The 20,243-nt window shown below is 38.1% G+C and overlaps 1 long non-coding RNA gene across 1 annotated transcript; it reads right to left on the minus strand.

The window, feature by feature from the left end:
• Positions 1-2,977: 2,977 nt before the first annotated feature.
• LOC123608694 lies at positions 2,978-3,480 on the minus strand. The gene is made up of 2 exons (XR_006717389.1): positions 3,393-3,480; positions 2,978-3,253 (listed from the first exon to the last, which is right to left on the minus strand). It is a non-coding gene; the product is annotated as an uncharacterized LOC123608694 (long non-coding RNA).
• Between the last annotated feature and the right edge of the window lie 16,763 nt (positions 3,481-20,243).

The raw sequence follows: 20,243 nt of genomic DNA on the forward strand, positions 1-20,243 counted from the left end.
TTCTGCATCCTTATAAAATATATCGGTACTTCACTGCATTGACCTACATATGAAACTTAATGCATCTTTGAATCCTGCAAACACAAAAAAATGCTCTTTATACACAAACTTTAGTGAGGATGTGCACTTGACAGATTATTTTGTACCAGAGACAAAGGAGAGTTTATACTGTGGACACTGTAGCCAAGTCCCTTTCTAACACATGCCAACATGGATGGCTCCGTCGGCCCCTTTGCCCATATAGCCTCCATGTTCGCTGTGTGCCTTCCCCACCACATGCACAGCAATTCATTTACCTGCATGGAGAGACACATGAGGGGGGGATATAGAGGCTGGCACTGCCACTTTTACCTATGTGACCTTGGACAAATAACCTTAACTGCTTTATGATTTAGATTCCTCAGTGGTAGAATAAAAATAAGAGTACTTACTACATAAGACTATTACAGTGAAGTTAAATTAATAGACATTAAGTTCTTAAAATATGCCTGACATATACAACGCTCAACAAATGTTTGTAGTTTGTATTGTTCTACTCAAGCCCAAAGTATTCTGGAAAACTGCACTCTGGGTTTATAGAGAGCAGAAATTTTTGTTGTCACATTACTAACCTAAGTTAGTTATCAAGGGTTATTACAATGTATATAAACTACAATTAGAGCTTATCAGAGTTTACTTAAGACTCCAGTGTGGAATGCCTGGGTGGCTCAGTTGGTTAAGCAACCACCTCTTGATTTCAGCTCACGTCATGATCTCATGGTTCATGAGATTGAGCCTCACACTGGGATCCATGCTGATAGCATGGAGCCTGCTTGGGATTCTCTGTCTCCCCCTTTCTTTCTGTCCCTCCCCCAAGTGCTTTCTCTCTCTCTCTCTAATAAATAAACTTAAAAAAATACAAAAAGATTCTAGTTTCACATTCTTCTACTAAAGTACAAGTGTCACTCAAATGCAGCACTCCTGTTTATGGCAGACCCATGCATGTGGAACACAATGTTCAGGTGACTCCCTTCCTTCCCACTTAATGTGCTTCGTGTATTGATTTGCTACATGTGACACAGCCATTAAAATAATGCACCATATGCTAGATATGTGAATACATATGCTAGCACTTATGTTAATACACAACATTCACATAGTTAATAAAATTGCTTGGTTGTTTTTCAATTAAGTTTTATAACAAAGACTATATGTGTAATTTCATGTTATTTTCTTATAAAGTAAATAATAAGCCACATGTATATGTTATAGGCAAAGAGTTTACCAAAATTTGTTTATTTTTTCCCTTTCAACTTCTCTCCTATCACTTAGCATATTTTTCCTTGGAAAATGAGAAGGGGTTAAATAGGTTTTGCTGATTTCAATACCAGCTGTGTAGGCAGTAGTCAGAAAATCTCAAATTCTATTTCTCCAAATGTGTAATACTGAGTAGGCATTCAAGAAATATTTTTTGAATTAATGTCAAATATGTATTTTTTTTTAAAAAAACAAATATCTAAGGAGCAACAAGCACACCTAGTACCCAGATCCTGGTTTCTAATACCATTTCCTAATTGAAGATCCAGGGATCCTTGGAGAAATGGATAATTCTAGGGTTGGAGCAGGAAATATAAATGTGAGCCTGGAGCACCTTGTAGTATCAGAAAATCAGGAACTTCTCAGAAATAAAAACTCCACAATGATGGGGGTACTTCAAAGGGACACGAGAGCCAGCTGAAAAAGTTCCTCATGGTCAAACCTGAAACAGTTTAAGGGGCACCTGGGTGGCTCAGTAGGTTGAGCCTCTGACTTCAGCTCAGGTCATAATCTGGCGGTTTGTGAATTGGAGCCCCGCGTTGGGCTCTGTGCTGACAGCTTCAGATTCTGTGACTCCCTCTCTGCCCCTCTCTTGCTCATGCTCGGTCTCTCTCTGTCTCTCAAATAAATAAATAAATAAATGTTGAAAAAAAAAAACTAAAAAAAAAAAAAGCTGAAACAGTTTACAACAAAAAAAACAACTTAGATTATAACTCAAAACATAAAGTCAACACCCATGAGTCCATATCAATATAAATGGTGAGAACAGAAAACCTCTAGTGAAGAATCCATGTAGCTACTATGCCTTCAAGGAGGTAGAGCCTAACTCCCCACTTGATTAAGTGTAGTGACGTCCTTCCAAAGAGTACAGCATGGAGGGGAGGCGGGGAAGAATAATTTAAATGAGACAAAGCTGAAAAACACAACCTCAGTCAGGTGATCAAAGTTAACATTAATAGTGATAAGTCATACAGATAATATACATCCTTGCTATGATACTATGAGAATAGCACTATACCTCTCTGTGTCTTCCTTCTAGAAACTTATAATACCAAATCTAATTATAAGACAAATATCAGAAAAATCTCAGTTGAGGGACATTCTATAAAATACTTGAGCAGTATTCCTCAAAAGTGTCAAGGTCATCAAAAACAAGGAGAATCTGTGAAACTGTCAAAGCCAAGAGGAACCTAAGTAGACATGACTACAAATATAATGTGATATCCTGAGGGACGGTGGGGGGGGGGGGGTGGGGGGGGCGGGGATCCTGGATCAGAAAAGAATATCAGATAAAAATGAAGGTCTTTAGTTAAAATATTGAAAATATGGACTTCAGTTAACAACATTATGTTCATTAATTGTGGTCCATGAATAATGTTTCATTAATTGTGACTAATGTTCCATATTAACATAAAATATTAACAATAGATTAAACAGGGTGTGGGGAATCTGTACTATGTATGCAACTTTTCTGTAAATTTAAATCTATTCTAAAGTTTAAAGAAAGAACTAAATTAAATTTTAGTCTTTTATATAATTCAACTGATAGTGAATAGCTGTACCTTAACCTAAAAACCAAAATCCTTTATTAAAATTCTTTTATACTTTCTCCTTTGCTGAAGATGATTAGACAAATGTTTAATCACATTATTCTTTCACATACTGATTAGGAATCCTCTCCTTAAAGTTGGTAAAGACATTTTTATTTCAATCCCTTACCTCAAAAGTCATCAAAAAGTAGAATTAAAAAAAAGAGGGAAAAATTTATCTTCAATAAAGCAAATGTAATCTTAACATTTTACAAGTGGAACTCAAGTGCTTAATCTGAAAGCATCTCTGCTGGTGTCTTTGCTGTTCACTCCTGAGGCCAAGTTCCTCTGTGTCTGCTTGCACGAGAATGCAGACAGATCCCATGGGTCTTCTGGTCATTCTCAGATAATTAAAAGTTCTCTGATACCTTTAGTGAAACAAAAAAGAAACTATTTCATTTCAGTAATTAATTTCTTTACCTCAGTTTAGTGAAAAGGTCGATCTTCATCCAAAGTTAAATTTTCTGCCCTCTGGCAAATTTCAGCCAGGTGCAAGGAGGTACCTACAATGATCAAGGTTAAGAAGACCTTCTTCTCTCCATCTTTGCCTTGGTTTTCTCTCCTCTTTCCTCTTCTCACTCTCCATTTTCTGCCTTGATGGTTAGAGCAAAGGAGAGAGAGAAGAATACTTGGTCAACAAAGATATGAGTAGACTAGTCCTGCCTGGGGCAGGTACTCCCTGGTCCTGGCAAGTATTTAAAACCAACCTTAATCTCAGAGGGTGCTTTCAGGGATCCAGTTTGAGGTCACAACATTTCTTTTTTTAATCTTTTTAATGTCTTTCTATTTTTGAGAGAGAAAGAGAGAACGCGAGTGGGGAAGGGGCAGAGAGAGAGGGAAACACAGAATCTGAAGCAGGCTCCAGGCTCTGAGCTGTCAACACAGAGCCTGACATGGAGTCCGAAGTCAGTGAGATTATGACCTGAGCCAAATTCAGACGCTCAACTGACTGAGCCACCCAGGCAGCCCTGGGTCACAACATCTCTGAAAATCTCTTGTCTACCACTCTTTTGATTAAAAAAAAAATGAATCTCTCCTCTAATTACTAATGTCCTTCCTCGGCACTGTGTGTCCTCTAGTACCCCTACAGCTCCTGCCTGGTAAGGCCTTCTCACCTCATAGGCAGGTGTCTTGAACTAGGTCTAGGACTAAGGTCCCACATCTGGCCCACGGAGTCACTCAAACATCTCTGGCTCCAACAGGCTCTGGTGCCTTATGTTGTACCAATGCAATTCTCTCATTCATGTGCCCTGCTCTTAGAGTGGCCTGCCAGAGCCCTACTCCCTTTAGATTTCTTAAGGTGTGAGTCAGACAGAAGTCCCTGGTGGATCAAATTCCAGAGGGTCTCAGAGGGCCTGTGGAACCTCCTTTCCCTTGGCTTAGAGTAAGGGATAGGTTCTCCTTCCTTATGCTTACTAGGGGGCTAGGTGGCAAAACTAACGATTCTCTCCTCAAATTCTCTCCTATCTCTAAAGCCTTTTTTATCATCCTTTCTAAATTTTTTAAAGGCTAACAGTGGGTGCCCAGCTAGGGGTTGAAAAATACTGTTTTTTTGACCACACCCCCTTTGTAAGTCCTTCTGGTGGCTGAGTGCTTCACTTTGCAGCATGCTATTATTTGCCTCAGGGCCTTGGCCAAAATCAACAAATAGTTCTTTTTGTGCACACTCTTCTAAAAGGACACAAACATAACTGCCAGGCCCACCTGCCGGACACTATGAAATCTGGACCATAATAAAGGAGGAGGTCGAGATAGCCCCAAGCAGGGAATGGAATTTTCTAATTGTAAGTAGCACAGTTCTAAAGCTAATTGTACTTTCTTCAGAACGAGTGGTAGGGATGTGGGTTATCCAAAGAAATGGAAAAAAAGTTTATGGAGAGATCCAGATTCACACAAAAAAATAGCAGAGGAGGAAAAACTAAAGGGCTAATTATACTCTTAAACCATTTCAGCTGTTCATAGCTGAGCCTTAGGATGAAGTCTTTTGTGTTTTAACTAGCAACATAGAAGCAACCCAAATGTTACTAATAATCCTAACACTGTTTTTATCATATGACAGGCATTTCTCTAAGTGAATTTACATATACCAACTCATTCAATTCTCATAGCACCCCTATGAGATGGGCATTGTTGTTATAGCTTGCCTGAGTCACAGAAATAGTAAGTAGTTTGTACAAGGTTATCCAGCAAGCAAATGTTGGAGCTAAGATTTTAAATCAGGCATCCAGGCCCCAGAGACTAACTTTTAATCCTGATTCTAATGTTACAGTTCTTTGCGACTGGAATAATTTGATCAACCCATTTCATTTTTTAAAATTATTTTATTTTTTTCAGAGAGTGAGAGAGCACATGAGCAGGAGAAGGACAAAGAGAGAAAGAGAGAGAGAGAGAGAGAGAGAGAATCCCAAGCAGGCTCCATACTCAGCATGGAGCTCAACACAGGGCTTGATCTTATGACCCTGAGATCATGACCCAAGCTGAAATCAAGACTCAGACGCTCAGCCAACTGAGCCACCCAAGTACCCCAGTTGTTGTTTTTTTTAAATTTCTCTAATAGTTTACAGAAATTAAAATTTAGGTAAACAAAATCAAGTTTCAGCCAGTAATTCTGGAGTTCTTGACACTATCATAAGTACTCTGGAAGAATACAAATATGAGTAAGACAAAGCCTCCGTCCTCAAAGAACTTAGAGATGAATTGAAGGTCAGTAATGGATAAGAAAGAATAGATGTACCTTGATCTCCATTGTAGCATGATATTTTTTTAAATTTGCACAATATTTTATAAATACCATGTGAAGAATCAACAGGGTGCCAAAAGACAGCAAAATGAACACCTCTTGTTGGTCTAGTGCTCACATACAGCAGGTGCCCACTCAATATCCATTGACTGAATAAGTGATGTATGCAGTTCAGAGGAAAGAAGAGCAACACTCAGTAAAGGCTACTTTGGAAAGATTTCATGGGATCTAATTGTATATATTTCCTTTAATCTTCCTAATGCTACAAGGAAGCTATTGTGGTCTTCATTTTCCATGAGAATATTAAAGCACAGATTACTTAATGCCTTGCCCAAATTTACATGAGTTTGAGGAAGCAGAACTGAAATCACCCTGCAACTATGCAAAGCCCAGTGTCTTTATCCACTGTGCTGTCCTGTGAGCAAGAGGGAGGCCACTTTTGGGGAAGGGAACGATAGAGGCAAAGTAAGGGCATCTGTGAAGGACTGAGCAGGTTTTCAGAACCATTGGGGCTGAGAATGCCTGGAATTGGGGAGCAGCGAGATGGAAATGAGGTCCCACAAGCAGGTGGGGCCTGGACAAAGTCACTGTGGCAGCCAGCCTGAGGACTTGACATTGTGAAGTATGGGGAGCCACTGAAGGTATATGGGCAGGAGGCAACGTGGATCTAGAAGATATCAACTGGATAAAGTGGAGAATCGATCTAAGAGAAGTAAATAAGAGGCACAGAGGAGGTTACTCCAACAGCCTAATTCTCATAGTGAACACCAGGGGTCATTAAAAAAAGCATCAGCAGCATCTTAGTAATAAGCTGTGCAAAGACAAAGCTTTGCACAAAGCTGTACAAAGGCAAATGATAAATGCATTATAAAGATGAGCCTTTGACAGAAGCAACAGGCATCTCTAGTGCTAAGTCAGAGCAGACTAATAAATACTTGCTGTGTTCTGAGGTGGGACAGGGAGTCATACATGTATGCCTTTGAGAATTGCAGCCCTACTTTGATATAAACAAATCGGGGGGGGGGGGACACAACAGTTAGAATTTTCTATAATTATTACTTAAACACAGAAACATAGCAACAGCAATTTGCCCCTCATTCTTCTTTTGTACATGTCAGTGCTTGAGGTTCAAGAGTTTAGCAGAGCGAAGGAAAAGATTGCAATTCCAATGACAGGGACCAAGGGAGAGCCCTACATGCCTGATTACATCCAATGGTGTTTGGTCAACTTGATTGTTTCTGTTTTCTCCCCACCTCAAGTGTCCTTGAGGACAAAGCTGAGCCCTGCATTTCCTTTGTATCTTCCACAGAGCTGGAGGCACAGCAAGAGCTTAATAAATGCTTCTTCAAAGGGGATAATAAACCACAGATAAAAAAGAAGTTAACAGTTAAAAGGACAGTATGACATTTTAGAGCATGAGTAACATTTACATAAAAGGGGTCTTATTCTCTCCTTGTCAGAAAAATGTCCCCAAACTGTCACTTACATACAACTAGGATACTCAGAGGCAAGAACATTTAATGGCTTGGACTGTGAGAGAAATGCAAATCCTCTGTTCCCCCTTTCTGAAAGAGGTACACTTGCTGGTGGAAGGGGGGTTGGAGAATGAGGAAAAGTAGAAAAGGCTTCTTTCCCTTCTTTACCTGGTGCCCAAGTTGATGGAAGCAGACAGAAGGAGGTGTTTGCAACTTTATTCCAGATGCACAGACCATTTAACCAGTGGTCTCTTACCAACGCTCAGGAACTTCCTAAGCATAGGTAGAAATATTATAATCTGTTTTTTTATACAGAGAGATTCATCAGACAAATCTGGAACTTTTCCAATGTCATATAAATTGTTAAATTCCTTCCCAAAAATGCCCACATATCATCTGTCTTCCAGTTGGGCACTATTTTTTTTGTAACTCATGTTGCCAATAAATGGTTTTTCATATAGATTTACAGAAACATTTTCTGAAAGTGTCTGATGTCTTTGAATATTATTTATTCTAACAGATGTTCATGGAGTGCCTACTTTCTGTCAAGTACTGTGCCACGTGTTGAGAAACAAAAATATTTTCAGACTCAGTCCCTACCTAAAATAATTCAGTTCAGTGGGAGAGACTGACACATATCAGATAACTATTGAACAACATGGCAAGCACAGTAATTTCACAGATAATCATAACGGTAATCAGGAGCAAAGCCCAATTTGATCTGAGTGGACTCGGGGAGGAGAGGCGTCAGGGAAGATTTCTAGAGCTCACAATACCTGAATAGATTTTTTAAATGGTGGAGTCTAAAAAAAAAAAAAAAAAAAGAGGCAAATGAAAAGAAGTGATAAGCATGGAGTTATGTTATGAGCAGAAAGAAAGTCATAAACAAAGACTAGAATGGAGGTAAGAAACAACATGGCATATACATGGCATATATGACAAAATACATGTATTTCAGGGCTGCTGGGACAATAATCACTGGGCAAGGAGCAGAAGGAGGAGAAATCAGAGGCAACTCAAGCCACACACAAAGGATCTTGAGAGCCTTTCAATGGGCTGGGACTTTATCCTATTAGATGTGGACAAAGAGTCAATCAAGACTTTCCAACAGGTTAATTATATGATCCAATTTGTTTTCAAATAAATCCCTCTAGCATTAAGAGTGTGTGGAACATTTGAAAAGGACAAGAATGAAGGCAGAGAGATTAGTTTCTAAGTAGTGGTTGAGGTTACACATGATGTGAGCAGTGAGTAAAAGGATGGACAAGAAGAGGCCAGAGAAAAGTTTAAGTAAAAGCAATGGAAATGGGTGGTTAATCTGATATTGGGGTAAGGGAGAGAGACGTCAAGACTCGAAGGTGCATGCTAAAACCATGACTACATAAGGAAAGGATGGGGGAGAGAGGGCTGTTGAGTTAAAATATTTGGTGTGTGTTTGAGGTGACTTCTGGACATCTGAATCGAAATATCCAGCAGAGAGTTGGGTAAATGGGTATGAAGTTTGGAGCAGATTTTAGGCTGGAGATATAATCTGGAGTCAGTTAACCACTTCTGCTTGTGACCTACCATAAATATCTTGCTTGCAAACACTGTGCAAATTCACTCTTCTTAGTTGGAAAATGGCATATGCCTGGCTCACAGTGGCACTCATACTTAGTTCTCTTAGGGGGTTGTGACACTGTGATACTCTTCAACAATATAAAACCTGAGAGAAATGCCCATTAATAAAGAAAACAATAACTTTCTCCTGCACTCATTAGGAGAAGAGAGTCTGAAGATGTAATGATCATGGACGTGTCTCTATCTCTAATCATGATTTTACAGGCTACTTCACGGGATGTTGATAGAATCAAGAAAAATAGTGCAATCTCAAAGGTTAAAAAGGCTTTTACTGTTGATAGACTTAAAAATAACAAGACATTTCATACTTTTGGGCATCTAGCTGCTTACAAATCCTTAATTTCTTTTATAAACAACATGAGAATATTATATCAAAGAAACTGAAACTAGGAAAAGAATTAAATCTGCAACAACTTTCTGTCATGTATTCAGAAGCCCAAGCTTCATTAGGCAGTGAGTGTGTCCTCGGGGAATCTCCATTAGGTCATCAATGACACTGGATCTAGAACTCCAAATAGAGTCTGGTTTCTGTAACATCAGAGCATTGAACTAATTCAATTGTAAGGGCAAAATACCAGGGGCTAAAAGAATTTGAAGGATAGGAAAAAGAAAAATTAGATAAGCAGCCAGACTTAAGATATGAACAATCATTATTACCAAGAACATGAGAGATGCAAACCTAGGAAAAACAGTCTTTGTCATTGGGAACGGATGACGTTGTCCAATGTTAAAGCCACATGGAATGAAGTTAGCATTCTCTTGGTTCCACTCAATCTTATCATACACATCATCCAACCTGCCACTCTACAAAATGCCCTCACTAATTTTCTCTAGTTTTCCATGGAGTCAATAGACTTTTTATTTACTTATTCATTTTTTTACTTATTTTGTACATCCAGTCACTAGTATGCCCTCTGTGCTTTCCTGCATCTGTGTTGTGTTGGCTTCTGTTTTAAGCTGCCCTTAGAGTGTTTCACAAAGTGTCCTACAGAAGGCTCTCTCCTTGCAGAGCAAGGATGGGGGAGACAGGATTTTGTGGTCAAGTAAAAATGGGAAATACTGTATTCTGTAATTTCCTCTTGGAGATTCAAAATGAACATTAGCAGACTAAAGGCTCTGGAAAAATGGAAACTGCTTAACTTTTTATTTATTTATTTAAAAAATATTTTTTAATGTTTTATTTATTTTTAAGACAGAGACAGAGCATGAGTGGGGATGGGGCAGAGAGAGAGGGAGACACAGAATCTGAAGCAGGCTCCAGGCTCTGAGCTGTCAGCACAGAGCCCGACACGGGGCTCGGACTCATGAACTGTGTGATCATGACCTGGGCCGAAGTCGGACGCTCAACCGACTGAGCCAGTGGGGTGCCCCGAAACTGCTTAACTTTTTAAATCCAGCTTTAAACTTGTTTGGTCACAGACCCTTTCCCTTGGAACAACTTTTAACCTGCCTCAGAAACCACTGTTCCAGTAGATCTACTCTGGAAAATAACCCCAGAGAATGGAAGCGTCACACTAAAGATTAATAAATAGGAACTGGATAATGTTTTAATATAATTCTGTCTGTTCTTCTGTTTGTATCTAGAGAACAGAGGAATGATAATAAAGAAACCTGAGTTCCATTCCTGAATGTGTAGCATGAAGCATATTATTTTACTTCTCTTTTCCTCATGGGGTAATGTTGTGACTATAAGTCAATACATATTCAAGTATTATGGGAAATAACAGATGTTATTTATTAAGTGCTCACTGTGTGCCAGTATTATGCTAAACACTCTAAAAAATCACTTTTAAAATTCTCATGATGACACATGAGAACCAAGGTTTGCATCTCTCATATTCTTGGTAATAATGGTTGTTCATATTTTAAGTCTGGCAGCTTATCTAATTATTCTTTTTCTTATCCTTCAAATCCCTGGTCCCTGGTACCACTGGGTTTTTAAATTTTTTTTAATTTTTTAAAAATTTAGGTATTTATTTTGAGAGAGAGCACACGATCACCTGCAAGTGTGAGGGGGTGGCAGAGAGCGAGGAGAGAGAATCCCAAGCAAGCTATGCACTGTCAGTGCAGAGCCCCAAGTGGGGCTTGATCCTATAAACTGTGAGATCATTACCTGAGCCAAAGTCAGTCCCTTAACCAACTGAGCTACCCAGGTGCTAACCCCCTAACCCTGGTACCATTATTATTGCAAGTTTATAGATTTAAAAACTGAGGCTTACAGAGGGAAGTAACAAACCCAAAGTCAAACAGCTAGAAAATGCACCAGTTTATTTTTTTTTTTAAGTTCTTATTTAAATTCAAGTTAGTTAACATACAATGTAATATTAGTTTCAGGTGTACAATACAATGATTCAACACTTACATACAACACCCTGTGCTCATTACAACAAAGGCACTCCTTAATCCCCATCACCTATTTACCCATCCCCCCACCCACTTCCCTTCTGGTAACCATTAGTTTGTTCTCCATAGTTGAGTCTGTTCCTTGGTTTTCCTCTTTTTTTCCTCATGATAATTTGTTTTGTTTCTTAAATTCCACATATGAGTGAAATCATATAGTATTTGTCTTTTTCTGCCTGACTTACTTTGCTTAGCATAGTACTCTCTAACTCCATCCACATTGTTGCAAATGGCAAGATTTCATTCTTTTTTATGGCTGATATCATTCCATTTGTGTGTGTGTGTGTGTGTGTACACATACATATATCACATCTTCGTTATCCACTCATTAATCAATGAACATTTGGGGTCTTTCTATAATTTGGCTATTATAGATAATGCTGCTGTAAACATCAGGGTGAAAATGCACCAGTTTAAACCCAGTCTGTTTGACTCCAGAACACAAGCTCCTAGCCACTACTGATATCCAGGCTTGTGGCTTAGGGAAAAGGCAACATAATTATTTCAGTATTCCATGTATTTCAGTTTGAACTCCCTCCATGAAATAACTTATCACTCAAAAAGATGCTTTACCTCACCGAGGGAGAGAAGAGCAGTCTTCTCAGGCTGATTGCTTTCCACCCTGCCTCAGGAGCAGTCAGTGCTGGGAGGAAGAGGTGCCTGTAATAGGTCAACTTATAAAATATCAGAAATCTTATTGTATATAAGTTCAGCTTAAACTCACCTTTCATGAATAATTGAGATAAAAGCTTAGGTAGTTCCCTATTAGGGTTATCGGAAATTACTGTCCTATCTCGTTTCTGTAACTTCGCCTGCTTGCTAAATGGATAACTTAGGTTGCAAACCGCTCCCCCATCCCTTCTACCAAGATTCTGCCTTTGCCTAGGCAAAGACCAACATGTAAAAAGTCACGAACTCACTGCCCCATGGTATCTTAGGTGTCTATGATTGGTCATTTTAAACCCTCTTGCGACAAAGAACTTTAAATTGATAGGTTCCCGCCAAAACTAACGTCTGTATGTCACAATATAATTGGCTACCATGAAATGCTGTAAATTGTAATTGGTTAAATAATGACGTATTCTGACTTGCTAAAATCCATATAAGCTCCCTGCTACCTTTGTTCGGGGCCATTCTCTGCACTTTTCTCCTTAGATCAGGAGATCAGGTTTGGCCCAGCCGTAAATAAAATCTTGCCTCACTTCTATTTGGCGTCTGGTGTTTTTTTTCGACAGCACCCTGTTTCAGTGCCAGGTGGGGTAATAGAGTTAGCCATGGCAATAATCCTACAGGCCTAAGCTTCCACCATGATCCCAATGTTAAATGAGCAGCATTTCAACACTAGTGCTGAAATTTGTGAGAAAAACATTGTTTAAGATAGCCCAATAAAATATAGACATTCATTACAAAGCTGAAGGTATTCTTCATTATCTTATGATCACTGGCCAGCAAGGACCATAAAAGATTATTCAGTGTATCTCATCTCTCTCTCTGCCACACCAAAGCCATGGTTGTGAGAGTGAGGCTAAATGGGCCTTTTTTCTAGCAGTAAAAGCAGAACTTGGAAGGGTGACAGAATTATGTTTTCATCGATTCAAATAGTATTTGCTGAATGCCTACTGTTCTAGGCTTTAGGAATACTACAGAAAAGGAACTAAATCATGGAATGTATATTTTTTTGATGGATGGGATTATTGGTCTTAATAGGATTGTTGCATCTAATTACAACTCCACTAATCATCATGTGACTTGCCTCTATTCCTGTGAAAGGAGTATGTATTCTCTTTGGCTCTTTGACTTTGTGCTTGGGAATTTAAGCACATGTGACTATCATATCTGAGCAGAATTAAAATTTTTTTTTTAATATTTATTTATTTTTGAGAGAGAGAGCACAAGTTGGGAAGGGGCAGAGAGAGGGAGGCAGAGGATCGGAAGCAGTCTCAGCACTGTGAGTACAGAGCCCAATGAGGAGCTCATACTCAAGAACAATGAGATCATGACCTGAGCCAAAATCAAGAGTTAGCCACTTAACTGAGCCACCTAGGTGCCCCAGAGCAGAATTTTTAAATGAGATTGCCTGATCTGTCTCCGCCTCCCCTTGTATTCCTGCAGTTTACCATAAGAGCAGTTTATCCTAGAGAAGGAATGTTTTTTCAATTTGAGTCCTGAAGTAGAAGCAAGACTAGCTGAGCCTGGGTATGCTCAGGAGAATCCAGAAGAGCTGCAGCCTCCCCACAGCCATCATGTGACATAAGCAAGGGATAAACATTTATTGTTGCAAGCCGCTGAAATACTGAGGTCATTTGTTGCTGCAGCAAAAACTGATTGATACAGGCACTATTTTGGAATACAACAATATGTAAATATATAATATGTCAAGTAGTAAAAGTTTTATACAAGAATTTAAGCAGAATAAAGTGAAAAGAATAATGGTTTGGAGGTAGAGTTTGCTATCTTTTTTCTTTTTTTAACATTTTATTTATTTTTGAGACAGGGAGAGACAGAGCATGAACAGGGGAGGGTCAGAGAGAGGGAGACACAGAATCTGAAACAGGCTCCAGGCTCTGAGCTGTCGGCACAGAGCCCGACATGGGGCTCAAACCCACAAACCATGAGATCATGACCTCAGCCGAAATCGGCCGCTCAACCGACTGAGCCACCCAGGCGCCCCATGGAGTTTACTATCTTATTAAAGTAGTTAAGTGAAGGCTTCTCTGGCAGAGTTGCATCTGGTCAGAGACCCGAAGGAAAAGAGGCCAGGAAATAAGCATATAATTACAAGAAAAACCTTTCAGACACAGGGAAGATCAAGAACAAAAGCTCTGGGGATAAGAAATATAGGGGTTGAGTATAATTTCAATAATTTTCAGAGGTAGCAGGCTCCCCATTTATCGATTATCTACAGCATCTATAGACGTGAAATTGTGTGAGAAGTCAGAGATGGAAGACATTATAGGATTATAGGATTATAGGATTTTATTTCTGGAAAGATTTTGGAGATCATCATCTAACATCCTCATTTTGTAGAAAAAGAAATTGAAACTCAGAAGGAAAGAGATTTGCCTAAAATCATACAAGCAGAAAGATCTTGAATTAGGTTTTCTGACTTAAAATCGAAGAGCGTGCATGCATGATAAAAACCCACAGCTTAGCAATTGATCCATAAAGAGATACAACAGCTGGGGGTTGGGAGGCAGCAGTTGGTGTTCCCTATACCATTATCTGAACTGACTAACAACAAACTTAATTCCCCAAGATAAAGCTGTGTTGAACTCAGTTGTCACCACTGACACAACCATAACTATTTTCAAGGTAACTGGAATTTTAAATGATTAACTGTCCCCAAATATATTTGATTAGTAAAATTCCCTACTTCTACCATTATTATATACTTCTGGAGAATCAATATATAAACTTAGTTCATAAAGGCACTACAGAAAATACAGTTGATTTGAGAAAATAAGCTTACAATGGACAGCCTTTTAAAATATAATCTAAAACTGTAAATCATAAAAGAAGCATTGATACATTTCATGACATACAAATTTTAACCTTATGTATCAAAATAAATTGTAGCAAAAGTAAAATTAAAATATGGGGAAAACATTTACAACTTAGTTGACAGAAAAAAAGCCACTTTAACATTAAAAAAATTTAAATGAAGGTTAAGAAATAACTCGATAATAAAAGGGGCAGAGACATGAATAGGCATTTCATAAGAAAAGACATAACATACTCAAAACAGATGAAAAATGTTCATCTACTCACATCATTCTGCAAAAAGTATATTTAGAACATAGAAAAATAATTTTTTTTTTTATGTCTCAACGGTAAATCTAAAAAGTGACTTCAGGTACCTAGACACCTTCACACATGGTGGGAGAAGCCAGTAGTAGAATAATTTTGAAGAAACCCTTGGTATATCCATAAAAATATAAAATGTATAAAATATAAAATATCCATAAAAATATAAAAAATATAAAATGTTCTTGTGGCCCAGCAACTCCACACATAAGAGTATGAACCTCAAGGGATGCCTAAATTGCCCAGTTGGTTAGGCATCTGACTCTTGATTTTGGCTCAGGTCATGATTGAGGTTGAGCCCCACGTTGGGCTTTGCACTGACACTGCAGAGACTGTTTGGAAGTCTCTCTCTCCCTCTCTCTCTGCCTCTAACTCTGCTTGTGCTCTCTCACTCTCTCTCTTTTTTCCTCTCTCTCTCTCAAAATAAATAAATAAACATTAAAAAAAATATATAAACCTCAATATTTATTATTTGAGCAAATATTTATTGAGTATTTATATGTACCAAGATCTGTGCTAGGAGCTGGGGACAGAAGAGGAGCAGAGAAGTGTGGTAAGATATGTGGATGTCCTTGTCATCATGCAAGGACACTGTCAGCACATTGTAATGATGTAACAGAACATATTCTGACATATAAATTAGGAAGCCTAATTTTAGTTTTGATACTGCGGCCAAATTAATGAGTTAATTTTGCACCCCACAGTTTTTCTTTCAGTTAAGACAATCAGATTTAAATACATTATATCTAGGGCCCTATCTACTTCTAGAATGGTTATGATTTAAAAATCCTCTCTGAAGTTTAAAGCAGAATGCATATTTAGTAAGAGGGGAATGAGGTCTTGCTCTAACTCCAGATTTATGAGGCTCACCACCTCAAAACGGAGTACTTTCTTGATGATATTGTTAGAGCATAAATTCTACTTGATGGTAAATAACTTAAAACATCATTTATAGTTAAAAAACATATATGACTGGAGTACCAAAATGACATCTAGTTTTGAAATATGCATCAGAAATTTTCTATTTGCTGTGAATGCCTGTTTCACTCCCTTAGCCATTGCCCTGAATCATCTAGAGTCCTCTGTGATGAGGGTTATGTATGCCTGTGGAAACCTTTCAGAAGTGCTATGCTAGTCATATTGCTAGCTACTGGCCATAGAGTTTTATGTTGACCTTTTAAAGACTCATTTTTAAAGTTGATTCTGGCTAATTTTGCCCCTGAATTTTAGTTCCTCAGGAAGAGACTTCTAGCATCTGTTCACAGCCTAACCTTTATTCCAGACTGTTCCCATCCATGGAACAAAGTATATCTTGCCATTTGGCCAGCAGATGGTCATAGTACTTAGGAAGCAACATTTTTCCACATCAACTTGCTTCTCTCATCTTTATAGTCCTGACATTCTCCTTGTCAGGCAAAGAACCCAGAGTTTAGATCCTTTATAACAAGCCAGAATCCTGCAAAGTTTGCAGGGGATCTATACATGTGGTGTTTTTTCATGTCTATTTAATTTATCTCTCTCTCTCTCTCTCTCTCTCTCTGTGTGTGTATTATTATAGAGAGAGGGAGAGCATGAGTAGGGAGGGAGGGACAGAGGAAGAGAGAGAAAGAGAGAACCTCAAGCAGGCTCCACACTCAGCACAGAGCCTGCCATGGGACTCAAACCCATGATCCTGGGATCGTGACCTGAGTTGAAATCAAGAGTCGGATGCTCAACCAGCAGAGCCACCCAGGCACCCCTCTTTGTTAATATAAATTTTCCCCTTTATTTAGTAAGCCATGTCCTCAGTGATTAAATTTCTTCCTCCATTAATTATGATTCATAAACATTCCCCATCTATTAGGATCATTTCTTTTTGGCACTAATATTTTCTTTCTATTACAGCAGGGAGCTGGTCAAGGAAATAAATTTAGCAGAAGAGCTGTTATTTCAGGTGGCGGATATAAAAATTTATTATTACTTTTGAAGTTTAAAGTTTTTTTAACGTTTATTTTATTTTTGAGAGAGAGACAGAGCATGAGCAGGGGAGGGGCAGAAAGAGAGGGAGACACAGAATCCAAAGTAGGCTCCAGGCTCCAAGCTGAGCTCAAACCCATGAACTGTGAGATCCTGACCTAAGCCAAAGTCGGACGTTTAATCAACTGAGCCACCCTGATTACTTTTGAGGTTTTAAAGGTAATTTCCCAAATCAAAATTAGTCACAAAGTTTCAGAATTCTATAGGCTTTTATTTCAAAAATGCAATTGAAATATGAAATGAAAATCAAACTAGTTATATTTACCATTAACTAGAATTTTAATCCTTTCATATTATAAAATAAAATGCATAGAGAGAAAGTCATCAAATACAAATGTATAATTTAATAAATTATTGTCAAGAGCCATCAAAGATCTGTGATTTTATCCTACTAGCAAATTAACAGTTTAGTCTGCCTTAGTTTCATAAATGGTGTTAGTGCTGGTAGGAATGCAAACTGGTGCAGCCACTCTGGAAAACAGTATGGAGGTTCCTCAAAAAATTAAAAATAGAACTACCCTACGACCCAGCAATTACACTACTAGATATTTATCAGAGGGATACAGGTATGGTATTTCGAAGGGGCACATGCACCCCAATGTTTATAGCAGCACTATTAACAATCACTAAAGTATGTAAAGAGCCCAAATGTCCTTCAAGGGATGAAGGATAAAGAAGATGTGGTATATATATATATATATATATATATATATATATATACACACAGTGGAGTATTACTCAGCAATCAAAAGAATGAAAACTTGCCATTTGCAGCTATGTGGATGGAACTAGAAGGTATTAAGCTAAGTGAAATTAGTCAGAGTAAGACAAGTATCATATGACTTCACTCATATGAGCATGTTAAGATACAAAACAGATGAACATAAAGGAAGGGAAGCAAAAATAATATAAAAACAGGGAGGGGGACAAAACGTAAGACTCTTAAATATAGAGAACAAACAGAGGGTTGCTAGAAGGGTTGTGGGAGGGGGAATGGGCTAAATGGGTAAGGGGCATTAAGGAATCTACTCCTGAAATCATTGTTGCACCATATGCTAACTAACTTGGATGTAAATTAAAAAATAAATAAATTATTAACAAAAATAAATTAATTAAAAAATTAACACATGCACAAAATAAATGTAAATAAATAAATAAACAAACAAATAAAGTTAGAAGTCCAGAGACTCCTGGATCAGAGACAAACACTTTATTACTTGGGCACAGTGGGCAGCAAGAGTCCTATTGATTCCCCTTCCCATGAGACTAATGTGGAATGGCCCAGATGGATGCTGACCACACAGTGGATTTGGATCAACCCTGAAGAACAAGCTTAAGAAACCTCAGCCTCAGGGCTCCTGGATGGCTCAGGTGGTTAAGCATCCAACTTTTTCTCAGGTCATGAGCTCACGGTCTGTGGGTTTGAGCCCCACATTGGGCTCTGTGCTGACAGCTCAGAGCCTGGAGCCTACTTTGGATTCTGTCTCCCCCTCTCTCTCTGCCCCTCCTCCATTCACATTGTCTCTCTTTCTCTCTTAAAAATAAATAAACATTTAAAAATTTACAAAAGAAAAGAAACCTCAGCCTCAATCTGCTTGCCTGTCTTTTGTTCTAAAGGGAAATTTTAACTTTGTATGATGAAAAAACCTGCCCGCTAGTCCAGTGAGAGATACTGCCTAATCTTCTAAAGGAGTCCTCTACATGATTATTTTTGAAGATAGAGTCTGGAGCAAAATCTGTCAGTTCCTCCATTCACAAGATATATATAAATGTGAGAGACACATAAAGAACTGTCTCCAAACAATTATTACAAGGCAATCACTCATTTAAGCACCACCCGGGTCAACAAATTGAATATGGACAACATGCTGGCAGCCTCACACTTGCTTTTTCTAAACACAACCCACTCTGTCCACTAAAAGTAATCCTGACTTTTACAATAATTACTTCTTTGCTTTTCTTTATACTACCATAACTGTGAAAAGAAGACACAGATATGAATGAATTGTGAAAAGGATTTTTACTTACAAACTTTGTTCACCAAATTTAAAAAATTCATCAGGAAGTTAAAGAATACCCAATTTTGCATGGTGACAGATGGTGACTTCACTCCTCATGACATGAAACTAATATAACATTATATGATAATTATACTTCAATATAAAAAATAAAGTTAAAAATGATTAAAAAAATAATTAAAAAGGGGAAAGACCTTCTCCCAACAAGAGTCCTGGGCTAGATGGCTTTCCAGGGGAATTCTTCCAGACATTTAAAGAAGAGTTAATACCTATTCTTCTCAAAGTGCTCCAAAAAATAGAAATGGAAGGAAAGCTTCTGAACTCATTCCATGAGGCCAGCATTACCTTGATTCCAAAACCAGACAAAGACCACACTAAAAAGGAGAATTATAGGCCAATATCCTTGATGAACTTAGATGTAACAATTCTCAAAAGGGTACTAGCAAATCGAATTCAACAATACATTAAAAGAATTATACACCATGATCAAGTGGGATTTATTCCTGAGCTACAGGACTGGTTCAATATGCACAAATAAATCAATGTGATACACCACATTCATAAAAAAAAAGTGATAACCTTATGATCCTCTCAATAGATGCAGAAAAAGCACTTGACAAAATACAGCATCCGTTCTTGATAAAAGCCCTCAAGAAAGTATGGATAGATGGAACATACTGTACCTCAAAACCATAAAGGCCATATATGCAAGACCCACAGCTAATATCCTCAATGGGGAAAAACTGTGAGCTTTCCCCGTAAGGTCAGGAACATGACAGGGATATCCACTCTCACCACTGTTGTTCAACATAGTACTGAAAGTCCTAGCCTCATCAATCAGAAAACAGAAATAAAAGGCATAAACATTGGCAAAGAAGAAGTCAAACTTTCACTCTTCACAGATGACATGATAGTCTACATGGAAAACCCAAAAGACTCAACCAAAATATTGTTAGAATTGATATGTGAATTAAGCAAAGTCATAGAATATAAAATCAACTATCCAGAAATCGGTTGCATTTCTATACACCAATAATGAAGCAGCAGAAAAAGAAATCAAGGAATTGATCCCATTTACAATTGCACCAAAACCCATAAAATACCTAGGAATAAACCTAACCAAAGAGGTAAAAGATACGTATGCTGAAAACCAAAGAAAGCTTATGAAAGAAATTGAAAAAGACACAAAGAAATGAAAAAACATTCTATGCTCATGGATCAGGAGAACAAATATTGTTAAAATGTCTATACTACCTAAAGCAATGTACCCATTCATTGCAGTCCC

Source organism: Leopardus geoffroyi, chromosome B2 (assembly GCF_018350155.1).
Source record: "Leopardus geoffroyi isolate Oge1 chromosome B2, O.geoffroyi_Oge1_pat1.0, whole genome shotgun sequence".
In the NCBI taxonomy this organism is placed as follows: Eukaryota; Metazoa; Chordata; class Mammalia; order Carnivora; family Felidae; genus Leopardus; species Leopardus geoffroyi.